At 55.3% G+C, this 13,323-nt stretch overlaps 1 protein-coding gene across 5 annotated transcripts in view; it reads left to right on the top strand.

Moving 5' to 3' along the window:
- The first annotated feature begins 2,687 nt into the window (after positions 1-2,687).
- Positions 2,688-13,323, top strand: part of MBP (myelin basic protein) — an 81,146-nt gene continuing 70,510 nt past the window's right edge. The window contains exon 1 of one of the 5 annotated variants that reach the window (XM_072952409.1): positions 2,688-3,049. The gene's annotated coding sequence lies outside the window, so the exon portion shown is untranslated. Of the gene's footprint in view, positions 3,054-13,323 lie in introns of all 5 variants that reach the window. The other 4 variants (XM_072952408.1, XM_072952407.1, XM_072952411.1 and 1 more) reach the window with 4 other exon arrangements.

Here is a 13,323-nt window from a genome sequence, read left to right on the forward strand (position 1 = left end):
CAGCGCGGACGAGCCCTGAGAGCGCAGCAGGGGTGTTGAAAACAAGCCGTTCTCGGCTGGGGTCTCCCGGGGAAACAGAAATCCTAGGAGCAGCTGGAGTGGGAGGGCGGTGTCAGTCGGACGTGTACACCCTGCCCAGCAAGTGCACTGAATCCAGAGCACTTTCCTGTAGCTGAGTGACTTGGATCTTACGGAAAGCTGTCTGCTTTCATTTTTATTAATAAAATGAGGGAGCTATTGGTAAAGAAAAGTACTATGTATATGTGTGTACCGTTTGTATAAAAACTATGAACAAATTGATGGTAGAAAAATGTGTGGAAGATTTGTTTGTTTGTTTCCCCCCCCCCCCCCGTAACCAAAGTCATACGAATCTCCTTTCCTTTCTTTTTTTCCTGGATCAAAAGGGGTGACAAATGGCTTTTGTGGGGGGAAGGGGGGGTGTGAACATGCATGTGTGCTTGTCTAGAAGCCTCCCTCAAGTATCTTCCTTGTTTACATAGCTTTTCTGTGTTGTACTTCCTGGATTTCATGATGCACCTAATTCTCTTGCAATCGTGACCACAGCAGAGTCTGTCTAATTATTAATTGGAATTTACAGTAAATCAACCCTCAGTAGTGTACAAGTGGATCGTCTACTCTGGGGCCATCACCAGAAACTGTTCATTACAAACCAGAGATGAAAATGAAGCTCAGGTCTCTTCTAAGCAAAAGGGAAATCTGTTGACGAAGGAATTTTTAAAAAACCCAAAATGCATGTAGTCTGATCTCCTGGAATTTAATTATATTAATTCACTTACTTCCTTTAGTTTGGGTAATTTGGAGTTTAATTGGACTGAACACAAGTTCACTGAGTGTGTATCACACATTAAACTTTGTGCTTCTGGCTACAACATGAAAGGCCGAAGGTTGCTGTCCTCGTGAACCGTGCGGTGAGAGATGGACGGGAGGCCGATGACTTCCTCAGAGACATTGAAGAGACGGTGAGGCTTGGATCATTTATCCTTCACTTGTCAAAAGAGCCCCTTTTAATTCTAATCAGCAAAATGAATCTCTGTCATTTTGCCCAAAGATGCATGGTCACCTTCGTGTGACATGTGACCTGCCCTTCCGAGGGGAAGCGCCCACCTGGCTCCTCCATCCTGGGTCCTTCCCTGGGGCAGGAAGGACCGGATGTCATTAACACTGGACCTTCCAAATGCCCACCCATCGCTTTATTAAATTGTGTTCCTTATTCCCTCATGTATGTTTTTCTCAAAGTACCCATGAATTTGGGGCCAAAATATATGCATGGTGGGATTTCATAAATCTTTAAAAAGAGTTTTTAACTGGAGCTTGGTGAACATGACCTTTGCAGAGAGCACTGTTGGCCTGTGTGAAGTTTCTGCACAGCATGAAAGAGAACACTGCTGTTTCCAGGGGGCCTGGACTCCCCAACACCCAGCCTTCACTGCTGTGTGCAGGGCACAAGACCCAGTCTTCCAGCATCCCAGTCACCTGGGAAAACGCAGATACATTTGGCAGGAGAAGCCGTTTGTGATACTAAAACCGGCATCCAAATGGGACCCAGGATGGCCTGAACTTTAAGTAATATGGGGGGGGGGGTAAGTAAGAGTGACATGAGTCCGGGACCAGGAAGTCCTGGCTGGAGTCACTGCCCTGCGTGCCCTTGGGTTTCTCTGGCTCCCTGACTCCCACCGGTCTACGCTTTGCTGTAAGTGAGCAGAAGGCCGGTGGGGGAGGGGGGAGGGCAGAAAGCCTGAAAACAGACAAACCTCTCTTCCGCACAGGCTGCGTCCCTCCTCTGCTGCCTCCTGACCTCCCATCTCTAACTCTCGAAACCCCGGACCAGTCTTCCCTGAGGAGAGGGTCAGATATTGTGATCGTGGACACACTTCTCTTAGAATCACCAGCATCGCATCGAGGTGGCTAGATCCCTGGGTCTGTGAGGGCGGCTGGTTGGGGCAGGCGGCCCTGAACCCACACCAGGAGTTGGCTCTCCTAGCCCGGGACAGCCGGCCCAGGGGACAAGGGCTGAGTTTCTCCGGGCACCACACTTCCCTGCTCCCGATAAACTGTGCGGGTCCCGCGGGCTCCTGGGAAGCATCGGGGTCAGTTCCCTGACGCGGAAGCTAAGTGGTCGTCGGGGGACGCCAGCAGCTGGGCCAGCTTCTCTCCCTGCCCCCTGCTTTTCCACCATCAGGAAAAGGCCGAGAATCCAGGAGAAAGGACCATCTGACTGTGTGTGCAGGTGACTAATGTCCAAACAACAGGCTCCCTTTGGACCAAGAGGATGACACCGAGCACAAGCCAACAGACAGATGCTTCAGCGCTGCAGGACCCGGGTCCGCCTCCCCCTTCGGCGCGTTTTCGGGTCTGTTCCGTGCGCGCTTTGCCTGCCTCCGGGGGACGCGTGTGCCCTCCATCGGAGCACCTGCCTGTGTGCGGGGGGCCTGCAGGGCGCCCCTGGTTTCTCAGGCGGCCAGGCTTTGCCGAGGGCCGAGCCCTGAACCCGGGGTCGGCGGCGCGGACTGGGACGGGCGGCCGCGCCCTGGCCCCGGGAGTCCGCGCGGCGGAATGGGGCGTGGAGCAGGTGCTGTCGCGGGTCCCTCCCAGCGCGCTCGGGCGGGGGCAGTTCGGAAGCTAAGCCGCGAGCAACGAGCAGCGGTCCTGCCCCCCGAAGCCCGGGCCCGCCTCCCGGCGCTGGCCCTGCGCGCGGTGCCGCGTGCGCCCGGAGCTCGCGCGGCGCTGCGGGCCGGCGGCGGCGGGCGGGGCGGGCTCGGCTCCCGCGGGCCGTGCGTACCTGGCGCGCAGGAAGCCGGAGGCGGGGGAGAGAGGCGGGGCGCCCTGCCCTCCGAACAGCCGCCGTCAGTCGCCGCCGCTGCAGCCGCCGCGCACCAGCGAGGACGAGCCTGCGGCCCCGGCGGCCCGCGGCCCCGACCCGGAAGGCGGCGCCCGGGACCCCGCGCTGCCCGCGCTTGGGGCCCGGGCGGCGGGGAAGAGGCCTGGACCCCGCGGCGCCCCTCGACCTGGGAGCAGCGAGCGCAGCGCGGTGGGTGAGCCTCGCTGGGGAGCGGGCGGCGCCTTTGTCTGCGCCCGGGGAGCGGGACCGCGGGGCGCGGGGCGCGGGGCTCCCCTGGGCAGCGGCGCGGGTGGCGGCAGGTGGCAGCCCGGCCCGGGTGGGCGCGGGTCCGGACCCCGGTCCGGAGCGGCGGGGCTGCACCCGACGGCTGTCCAGGTGTGGGCTCCGGACAGGGGTCGCTGGAAGAGCACGGGTGGGGGTGCGGGTGGAGTTTAGGGGTGGGAGGTGACAAAGGTCAAGAGGCCGCTCTGGGCGGTGCAGGGACGGAGCTGGTGGCGAGCTTTCGGGCAGGCGGGGTCCCCGCCAACTTAAGAACACACCTGGAGCCGAGCAGACGACCCCTGCCGCCCCCCGCCCCCACGCGAAAGCTAGTTTCCCTCTAAGCGCCAAGGGCGGCGACAGGCGACTCGCCGGGCTTCCGCCTTCGCAAGGCCTTTTCCGACTCGGGCCGCGCCGCCTGCGCCCACCTGCGCCCACCTGCGCGCCTGGCGCCGAGACCGGCGGCGCGGGCCCCTCCCGGGCGGGCGTGAGGCCCTCTGGGCCCGGCACCAGGATTGGTGGCCCTGAGGGTGCCATGTGCCCTGCAGGTTCTGCTGGTGCCCAGGTGGCTCTAGGTCCCTGTGGGATGCTGGTGGCACCGCGTCGTTTCTTTTAGGGTCTACTTTCTCTGTCCGTTCCAGAAGGTGGAGTGGGGTAGGGAAAACTAAGTTTCTTTAGGGATCTCAGGAAGACTGGGTAGGAAGTAGGGGCGTCTTGGCTCCCGGTTCTCCGTTTCCCAGTTGCGACGACGTGAGAATCGGCAGCATGTGTTGGCTTTATCTCTGCGTCCGTGGAAGGCATGTGGGATCGCCCGGATGTGTTGGGAGGGCGGAGGGGTGTGAACCTGGTTGGGGGTGGGGGGGAGCTGCTAGCCATCCTGGCCACGGACACCCACACCCAGGCTAGAAAGAGTTTTTCAGAGGAAAGGAACTTTAGAGTATGTCTTATTTAAGATCTGTGGCTTTTGGAGACCTTAGCACCCCCCTCCCTCCAGCTCAGGGGGGCATTTTACAGAGTGTGGCCCACAAGTCAGGGACCACCCTGAATTGGGCTCAGTCCTGCACCCCTGCTCACTGGCAGGCCACCTCTGAGTGCTGGAGGCCTCCACGGACATGGGGTTTGGGGACAGAGCAGTTCCTCAGGGAAGGGTTGGCCCATGACCTGCAAAGGGGCCGCAGCCTAAACCTGTGTTTTTCCAACCTGGAGAGGCGCCCCTCGGCAATTGGATTTTTTAAAGTGGGGTAAACCAAAACCTGAAGGAAAGGAAACTGGCAAAAAAATTATTATGAAATGTCAGTTCCCAGTGTTGGGAAATGACTGCCTTTATTAACTCAGGGTTAAACAAGAGCTATTTGGCTCAAATCCACTTTCAAATTCTTTCTAAAGTATCACATTTCTGCCCAGAGATAAGAACATTATCAGAAAAGTTATTTGTTCTGTGGCTTGGCGTTGAGTCTGTCTGCCCTGGTTTCGGTCGGGGATGGCTCGGGCCGCGTGCCCTGGTGGAAGGCATCGGCCGAAAGTGAAAAAGAGAGGAGACCAGCCTCTTCTGTGACTTCTCTAGTTCATCCTGAATTTTTAAATGTTAATTAGAGGTTATGTAGTTTGACTTTCAGTTTCTCTTGCGCGTCTTTAAATATTTGGCACCATGCATGCACCTGTCTCCGTACCTTCTCTGTCCCGGCACCCAGGCAGTGTTTTGACCACTTGCAAAGTGTTGGCCTGTCTTCCGAGGGCGATACATCACCTCGTAAAGAGTCACGGTGCGCTGGGATATCCTCCTTTGATAGAAATACCCTATAGGTGCCCTCGTTTGTAGTGACTAAGAAACCAAGGCACACTGAGGCCGAGAGGCGCACAGAACTCCATCCCGGGACTCTGCCTCCAGCCCCTCGGTGCTGCCCTGCAGGGTGAACAGGACACCTTGCAAACCCCACAGAGCTGCCCTGCATTTTTAAAAAATTCCATGGCTGAGGAGTAGCCACACCCAACAAAACATGCTTCCTCTTCAGGATGACTGGACCACGAGGCTGCTGTCAGGTCACTGTTAGTCATCCTCCCCTTAACTTCCTCTGTGAAGTTGTCCACAAAGAAGGAAAGACAGCTTGCTAATTCCTCAGTATGGTTTTTGGTACGTTGTCCTTAGGCAGAAGGACACTTTGGCCCATCAGAGCCACTGCAGGACGCTTAAGTCAGCCTGAGTTTGGGGCCCCAGGAGCTGGTTTTAGCGCAGCAGAAGTTACCCACAGGGAGACCCTGATGGTCCCACTCAGCAGAGATGCTGATGGAGCAGATTTCAATCCTCCTGAGTGTGTAGATCGGGTTCAGCCAGAGAAACAGAACCAGTAGGAGAGACACATGAATGACTCATCACGGGGAACTGGGGCTGGAGGGGCCAGCCAGACAGGAGGCCGGAACGCTCAGGTGTGAGCTGAAGCCACGTCCAGAGGTAGAATCACCCTCTCATTCTGACCAGGAGTAACCACCGATGCCTCTTCTGAAGCTTTTAGCAATATCTCAGAATCAATAACTCTTAAAAATTCATAAATACGGATCCAGGTTCTGAGAGCTCCACTGAGTAGGTGTGAGGCTCTGTTGTTAAGAAATAGGTGGCTACCGAGGGAATGCGGATAAACAGACTCTGGTGGGAGGTATGAAACACGGTAGAATTCAGCAACATAACACAAGCCACCCACCAGAGAAAGCTGTGGAAGCACAGGCAGGCCTGGAGGAGAACGGGCTAATAAAACACGAAAAGCTGTCTAACCTGGGACAAGTTTTCATGTCCATCATCCTGGTAAAAATGTTGAACTTCTGACTATACCGAGTCTCGGGGAAGATATGAAGAAGTGAGAACTCACATTATGGCGCGTGGGAGTGTAAACAGACATTTCAGAGAACAATCCAGAAGAGCTGAAGATGGACAGTCCCGGTGACCTGGTGAGTGTACGCCCAAGTGCTCCCACCCGGGAGAGCCTGGGCAGAGGTGGGTCACAGAAGCAATTTTCTGAAACTTTTAATTTTGAGATAATTGTAGATTCATATGCAATTGTGGGAAATCATACAGAGAGATTCTTACACCCTCCATACATCTTGCAAGACAATAGTACAGTCTCCTAACCAGGAAGCCAGCACTGGTACAACGCGTCAGCCGTACCGAGATTTCACCAGTCTACACGTCCCGTGTGTCTGTGTGTGTCGTTCTGTGTGATTTTGTCACGCGTGTAGAACCGTGTGGCCGCCCACAGTGGGTAAGAGGGTTCCACCCCAGGCTCCCTCTGGCAGCCAACTTCCCCCCACCAGGCCCTTGGCAACCACCCGTCATTTCCCCATTTTCTGTAACGTCATCATTTCAGAAGTGCTTTCTAAATGAAATTAGACCACATTCAGCCCTTTTTGATCGGCTTTTTTCACTCAGTGCTGTTGTCCTGCAGTTTCTCCAAGTTGTTGAGGATGCCGGGAGCTCATTCTTTTTTTTATCGCTGAGTAGTGTTCCACGGAATGGATGGCCCTTGCCTCGTGGTTTTTTGGTGTTAACCATTCACCCTGTGAGGGTTTCCAGTTTGGGGCTATTTGAGTAAAGCTGCTGTGATCACCCATGTCCAGGTTTTTGTGTAAACCCAGCTGTCACTGCTCTGGGATGAGTGCCCGAGAGCACTATCGCTGAGTGGCACCGTCAGTGCACGTTCCGTTTCACAAGAACCGCCCTACTCTTCTCCAGAACGACTGCACCGCTTTCCGTCCCACCAGCCAGTTGTGAGTGACCCAGCATCCCCAAGGCCGTGACAGCGTGGGGCACTGTCACTGTTTTTTGTCTGGGCTGTTCTAACAGGTGTGCAGTGATACACCACCCGTGATTCTGGTCTGCATTTCCCTCGGGGACGACGGTGCCAGTCTTTCCACGTGTGCGTCTGCCTTCTGCATTCCTCCCGGGGACCAGCTGTCTGTGTCTTTGCCCACTTTCTCGTTGGATTGTTTGGTCTTGGCGGCTCCTCCCTGTTCTAGGAGGGTCCTGACGGTTTGCAGTCACCCTGTCAACCGAGCTTGCCTTCATCCTCTCCACTGGGTCTTCTGCAGAGAGGAGGTTGTCAGTTCCATGAAATCCAGTTTATTCACGTTTTCCTTTTATAGACTGGGATTTAGGTGTGAGATGCAAGATCCCTTGGTCTACCCTGAGTCTGAAAGCTTTTCTCCTGTTTTTTGTTTTTCTTTTCCTACAAGTTTTGTGTTTCTGCGTTTTACACTGAAGTCTGTTGTCTGTTGTGAGTTAATTTTGGTAGAAGGTGAGAGGTGTCGGTGGAGGGCTTTTGGTTTTCACTGGTCTCTGTTCCTACCTGGGATTGTCCCATTGCTCCCCGACTGTCTGTTGAAAAGATGACTCTTCCTCCACCAGACTGCTTTTGCATCTTTGTCAAAGGTCGTGCTCACATACTTGTCTGGCTCCGTTTCTGGGTTCCCTGACTGTTCCCTTGACCACACTGTCCTGAGCACTGTGGCTGGAGGGTGAACCTTACCATCAGGCCGAGTGAGTCCTCCCACTTTTTCTTCTTTATCGAAATGCTGTCAGCTGTTCCAGCTGTTGCATCATTCCATACGTTTTAGAATAAGCTTGTTTGTGTCTACAGAACCCTCGGAATTTTTATGGGAATTTCATCAAGTCAGAGGGACTTGGGGAGAATTAACAGTTTTCCTGTGTGGTGTCTTCCCCACCATGATGACAGGTTGTCTCTATTTAGACCTTCTTTGGTTTCTTTCATCAGTGTTTTGTAATTTTAAGCACATAGATTCTGAATCTGTGGGGTTTTATTAGGGTATACCTAAGTATTTCATTTTATTTGGAGTAATTTTAAATGGTGTCATGTTTCAACACGTTTGTAGTTAGCATGTACAAACATGCGTGACTTTCATGTGTCGCTCTTGTGTCCTGCAACCTTGCTGAACCCCCTTGCTAAGTCTAGGAGGTTTGGGGTAGATTCCTCATGATACCCATGCAGACCATCATGCCATCTATAAATAAGGAAGTGTTATTTCTCCTTTCCAACCTCTATCTGTTTTATTTCTTTTTCTTATCTTATTGCAACAGAACTCCGAGGGCTGTGCTGAATAAGAGTTGCAGGAGTGGACATCCTTGCCTTATTCCTGATCCAAGGGGTAAAGCATTCGCTTTTTCACCGCTAAGGATGATATAGCTGTAGAGTTTCTGTCGAAGTTCTTTATTAAGTTGAGGGAGTGCTCCCTCTATTCCTCACTTGCTGCGAAGTTGCATCGTGAGTGGGTGATGGATGTTTCCTGCCAGTTGATAGGCTCCTGTGATTTTCCTTCTTCAACCTGTTAGTGTGATGGGCTGTACCGATTCATGTTCGAATTGGCATTGAACCATCCTTGCATGTCTGGAGCGTGGGGTTGGCCGGCGCTGTGTGTTAGAGCAGCGTCTTGTAAGTAGGAACGAACCCCTTCCCCAAGTGTAATTTTACCTAAGATTTACTGCTCTGAACGCCTCAGCATGAGGGTTTATTTCTGCATGATGTCTGTTGTCTCATACGTGTGTATATACATATGTATACATATATGTGACATATATAAAACCCATAAAGAAGCCTAACTTATCTCCTCCCACCCCTCACACAGACTTATCTTCTAAAAGAACACTAGAAAGTGAAATAATGGTGTCCCGCCAGGGCCCCACAGGCACCCTGGGGTCAGACGTCCTCCCAGGAGGCAGAGGCTCCCCTGCTCCCCAGAGATGCCTATTTCCTCTCCATCCCTTGAGGACCCTCTGAACTGAGCAACATCCTCGTCTTATTACCCCAAGGAAATGGGGGTTCTCAGCAGTCAGCAGACCTGGGGGGTCGTGTGTGTGAGGTCCAGTGCGTCCTCTGCTCTGTCCAGTGACCCCTGTGACGGCTGGTGACACTCACCCTGTGCTCCTGAGGTCTCAGAGCACGTGCCCAAAGCCAGGTGTCCTGCACTGTCCCAGACCATGCCTTCTTAAGTCACTGTCCCCTGGGTGGGAGGGACAGCAGGCCACCCTCCTGACCCCCAGCCAGCACCAGGCCTCGTACCCACGTGGGCCACACACTCTGGGGAACAATCAGACATCAGGGGCTTTTGCTTTAAGAAGAGCTCATTTTTAAAGGAAAGAATAGATGTGAAAATACAAAAAACAGATGCATTTCTCGTCAAGGCGGTGCGCCACACCACGCCATGCCAAAACCAGTGCTGGTTGTGCAGAGGGGTCGGGGCTGAGAGCTGGAGACGAGAGGGCGACGCCCTCCAGTGTGGGAAAGAGCTCCTCTGAGGCCTGAAGCCGCAGCCTTTGACAGGAAATGAGTTTCTGCTCAGAGCCCCTTGGCGGCTTTTCTTGAGGATGCGATGTTCCTCTTTGGTACGTGTTGTAGATTTTAAAACGCAGAAAGGGCTGTTTCACTGAACGCGCTAGTTTTTAACATCATGCTGATTTCGTCTGCGTGGCAGTTAGGCTTGGATTCGGTCCCTGTCTCCCCTGTGTCAGAACCACCTAGAGAACAGAGACGGGTGCCGGAGCCCCCGGCGTGAGGCAGTCGACTGGACGGCCTTTTGTGCTGGGTTTTGCTCTGATCGGTGGCCAGCACGCGGCGCTGACCATCCGACGGCGGCTCTGAGCCACGCCAAGGAGCACCAGGCCACGCCCCTGCCGTGAGGACCCTGCAGACGACGGCGGGGGCACCCGGGGTTCTGCGGTGGCCCGAAGTCCCAGCTGGTGAGGGCTGCAGCTCGGGGGGGCCCAGGGTGTGCCCGTCCCCTCGGCCACCAGCTCCCCGGCTGGACCGAGACTTCCTCTAAGTCGTGGCTGGACGGCAGGTGGAGGCACCAGCGGGACATGCCTCGTTGTCATTTGGTTTTCTGAGGTGTAGGTTTCAAGGCACGACCCCTCTAGGCGGCACGTAAACGTCCCCTGGTTTCTCGGGAGTCGGGGTAGGAGGGTGGAGGCGGTGAGGGTTAGGTTTTGTTGGAGGGAGGGGAGCCCAGTTGCCCCCAGCAGACATCACCCTCACCCTGGATGTGTTAAGTAGGCTGAGAGCCCCTGCTGGCCTGGTCACCACTGATAGCAGCACCCACAAGTGTCAACCCCGCCTTCGGGGGTGTCAGGCCACAGAGGATCTCCCCAAGTGGGCTCCGTCCCAGACCGCATCCTGCCTTCCCTGCAGTTGGTGGTGTCTGTCGCTGCAGCCCTGCGGGCAGGAGCAGAAAGCTGGGTGCAAAGACAGCTCCTCCGGCAAAGACCTCGCAGACGCACGGGCCTCCTTGGCCTCCCTGCCATCATTCGCCCACCTAACCAGGGACAGAGGAGACTCAGCTCGCGCTCACCTCGGCCGGAGTCTGAGCACCTGCCCGAATCGGTTCAGATTAGGTGGGGGACTGGTTCTGGGAGGGGGACACCAGCGCCCAACCCAAGTGTCTGCTGCGGCCAGAGCCCACGTCCTGCGTCCCACGAGGCTGCAGGACGAGGGTGACGCCTAGTGTCCCCCCGGGGCTCTGCCAGCCAATGCAGAGTCCTGGCCCCCCGTCTCTGGACACCACAGCACAGCCTTGCAGTCCAGGCCCAGGACTCTGTAGTCTGAGGTGCTCCAAGTAAGGGGACCGCTGCCCAGGGAAAGCGGGGGCGGTGCCCGACGCGTGGCTGGGCAACGCAGGCCTCCCTGGGCATCTCTGCCCGCAACGCACGCGGCGATGCGCTGCAGCGTTTCTGTCCGTTTCACTGACACACTGACTCGTGCAAAGTCCCGTCCCGTCCCGACAACACGGTCTCCTGTCATTTAGTCTTGGTTCTCTCTCCGTTTGGAGAATCACACTCTCTTTCCTTCCGGGAGCGCCGGCGTCTCTGACGGGGAATATTTACGGCTGGTTATATTCCTCACCCGGCTTCCTGTATAGTTGGAACCTAACATTTTTGCTAAACTTGCGAGGAAAGCAAAAAATCCAGAGCTGTGTGGCAGGCTTCCCAGACAGAGCAGACGCACAACTGAGTGTTTTAAATTCCCTGACCCTCCAGGATGTGCAGAAGGCGGCACCATGCCTTTCCAGGCGCACCCGGATCAGACCAGGCAGCTCCTGCCGTGGGGGGAAGGGGGGCGTGTCGTGTCATTGGAGAGCCCCGAGTCCGCAGACGGGTTTCCCAGGGCACGACATTTGGCCCCACCCCCACCCCCCGCAGGAGGCCCAGGGCTGTACCTGGCGGAGCAGAGGGGCCACAGGAGCTGTTTGTCACTCACACGGTGCTGGAAGGTTGGCTCTGCCCTAAACCAGTTCCCTCTCCGGGTCTCTCCCAGCGACCTTGAGCCTCTCCTTGTGGCCTGTCTGGGAATCTTCTGGGTTCTTCCCCCAATTCCTGGTCAGAAATCATCTTCGTCTGCTCCTGCCTGGGGTGGTCCCCTGACCCAGTTTCCAGGATGCCCACCTTCCCTGCGGGGCGTTTCACAGCCATGGCTCTGTTCTCTGGTTTTGATAACATCTGGTTTATAAGGGGTTCAGTGTTCCACCAGGCACGTGCATCCTGGGAAACTTAAAATAGGTTTTCCCGGTCTCACGTCATCCGCCTAGCGCACAGCCGGGGTATTTGTTGCGTCCACGGATGGCAGGTTCCATCAGCCCCAGTCGTCACCGTCCAACTGACGCACTGCAGAGCCTGAATTTTGCAGAAGTCCTTTGCCCACGTCTGCTCTGCACCAATCAGAAGAACGTGGGCCGTGATTTATTCAGCTCACTGTGTTGCCTTCAAAGACCAGACAAAGCAGGAGCTTAATAAAACAAACAAAAATGATTTTCACATTTTAGGAGCTGGGTTTCTCTTGGGAGGGGGCGGGGGAGAGTGGTTTTTCCCCTGATTCTGTCAGGTGTCTGAAAACGTAATGACCTTGGCTAGAGATTATGGAGTGTAGTCACCAGCTGCAGCTGGTGTCCTGGAAGTACAGAGGGTAAGTCACATGCCTGTCGGGCCGAGTGCAGCTCTGCGTCTGCGCACCACCCCGTGCTGCTCCATGAGAGGTGCTGTGAGAAGGAAGGCGGCGATCTTCTGCTCCGTCGCTGTCTCTGTGTGTCAGGGCTTCTCTTTGAAGAGAGGAGGATTTAGACCGGGTGTTAAAAGCTGGCCTTACTCGTTTCCGACAGCGTCTGGGAACCGTGGTGCGAAGGGGACACAGCCACAGACGGGGCAGACAGCCTTCCTGGAAATGCAGTGAAGCGTCGCGGTTAAAGCCCTGTTACGAAACTGAATCGCTTGCTGTGCACCTGAGACTAACACTGTAAACAGACTACACTTCAATAAAACATAAGAATTTAAAAAGCCACATTATGTAATAGTCCTGACACCAACGTGTACATACATTTCTATAGATGTTTTTTACAGAGGCTTAGCAACACCAGAATAAAGGGCACGATTAGGAACTTAACGAAAATTTCAACGTGAAGGTAGATTAAAACCCAGACTGATTTTCACACCATTTTTTTAAGCCACATTTGTCCGTGAAGCTAGCAGAGGCCCCAGGTGTCACTTCTGCATGGGCGACTGTGATGCAGTCATCACAGGGTCTTAAATCTCTGAGGCTGAACTTCATTTGCTTCCATGACACGTGTAAAGAAGAGCCAGAAAAGTGCACCCGGGCCCCGTCCAGAGCCTCCTGCTGGCCTCTCTCCATGGCGCTGTGCTGCCGTGAGCCCTGGGGCCCGCCGGGCTCTGAGGGCGGTGATTCCAGAGGCCTCCACTTCCCGGTCAGAGTACTCTGTGCAGCCGCTCTCCCTGCGCAGGGCTGGTGGGGGGTTTGCCACTCATTACAGACACCCGGGAGCTCTGTGCTGGGGACCCAGGGGGGAGACACAGAAACGCCCAGAGGAGAGGGGCCGTAGGTGTTCATTCATCCCTCAGAGCAGGTGGAGCCCAGACCCAAACCGTGCCCGAGGGCTTCGTGAAAGAAAGAAAACACACGCAGCTGAGGTCTCTGCACGGCGCAGGCCTGGCTGTGTGTTGTGGCCCCTGTGTGTGTGGCCCGCGTCTGCACGGCTCGCCGGCGGGGAGCCGGGGAACCAGGATGCCGCTCTCGCCGAAGCCCAGGCGACGCGCCAGATGCGTGGACTGACCTGCTTTCAGAGGCTTCTATTCTAACGTTTGGGTGAGGCTTACAGGAGAGTGTAGTTCGAAATCAGCACTTTGAAAGGTCATGAATTCATTA

This window comes from Vicugna pacos, chromosome 30 (assembly GCF_048564905.1).
Source record: "Vicugna pacos chromosome 30, VicPac4, whole genome shotgun sequence".
Classification (NCBI taxonomy): Eukaryota; Metazoa; Chordata; class Mammalia; order Artiodactyla; family Camelidae; genus Vicugna; species Vicugna pacos.